This window comes from Carassius auratus, unplaced genomic scaffold (assembly GCF_003368295.1).
Source record: "Carassius auratus strain Wakin unplaced genomic scaffold, ASM336829v1 scaf_tig00216830, whole genome shotgun sequence".
In the NCBI taxonomy this organism is placed as follows: Eukaryota; Metazoa; Chordata; class Actinopteri; order Cypriniformes; family Cyprinidae; genus Carassius; species Carassius auratus.
Window position 1 is genome coordinate 44993 of NW_020528754.1, and position 1406 is coordinate 46398.

A 1406-nucleotide genomic window follows, 5' to 3' on the forward strand; every position below is an offset into this window, starting at 1 on the left:
TTCACTCATGAAAGATTAAAGGCTTTCAAAAGACTGAAGGCCTATGATTATTTTGTTTCTCGAAAAGTTGGGCCGATCTTTTCTGCCAAACAGAAAGCAGTGATCGTGCTAAAAGCAGAGGTTAGACCTGGCCAAGCAGAGTCACAGCATGATTTGCATCTCCCGTGGGTGATCGCCAAAGAGAACGGCGAAATAATCACTGCTCACTGCGACTGCAAAGCCGGGTAAGTCTTCATTGATCAGTGTTCTTATTTACTTATTTATTTACTGAAAATGTAGTGACTGTTGTACCAATTCAATTGTTTTCAGTGTGAGACTTTCAATGGCGTCTGTACTAATGGTGAAAAATTGTATATCACAGCTTACACATTTCTCCTTCTTTCAAATCCAGTCTTGGAGAAACATGCAGTCGTGTAGCAGCTTTAATGTTTAAAGTAGAAGCAGCTGTCAGGATAGGACTTACAAATGCTGCATGTAATAGTGAGGCTTGCAGCAAAGCACAGCTACAGAATGATGTGAGGAACATAGTCTGAGTGCTGTGGATTGCAGTTTGGGACACCTGAATCAGAAAGCGAAAACATATGACTCGGTTGATTTGACTCAGTTTTATTTATTTTTATTCAATCTTCTATAAATACATAGTCACTAAGACTTACCATGAACAAAATGTGCCTCACAAACTCGATCAGAAGCTGCAGGCTTTCTGCGGAACGTCCAGGTTCAATCGCCTAATTGCACGCAACCATTTCTTTCATTTTTTGCTATCCTTTTCGGAGGGAGTTCGAAAAAACTTTTTATCAGGCCCCCAACTAACCATACAATTGACCACACAGCAAGAGTGAACCATCCTCTTCCCTAAATCCTCCTCCAAACGTGCAAAACAATCAAATTACAGGTATCTAGCGGTGTTTCCTGCCACACAATTCCCATGATGCAACGCGACAAACATAAACAATGACGTCACAAAAGATCCACCTATTGACTCCCTCTGCCAATGCATTGATAAAATTAATAGTTGGATTTGCCAGAGCTTTCTTCAGTTAAACAAGGAAAAAACTGAAGTCACTGCATTTGGAAACAAACATGAAGTTTTCAAGGTGAATGCATACCTTGACTCAAGGGGTCAAACAACTAAAAATCATGTCAGGAATCTTGGTGTGATTCTGGAGACCGGTCTGAGTTTCATTAGTCATGTAGTCAAAGCAGTAGCTAAATCAGCAAACTATCATCTCAAAAACATTGCAAGAATTAGAGGTTTTGTTTCCAGCCAAGACTTGGAGAAACTTGTTCATGCCTTGATCACCAGCAGGGTGGACTATTGTAATGGGCTCCTCACTGGCCTTCCCAAAAAGACCATTAGACAGCTGCAGCTCATCCAGAACACTGCTGCCAGGATTCTGACTAGA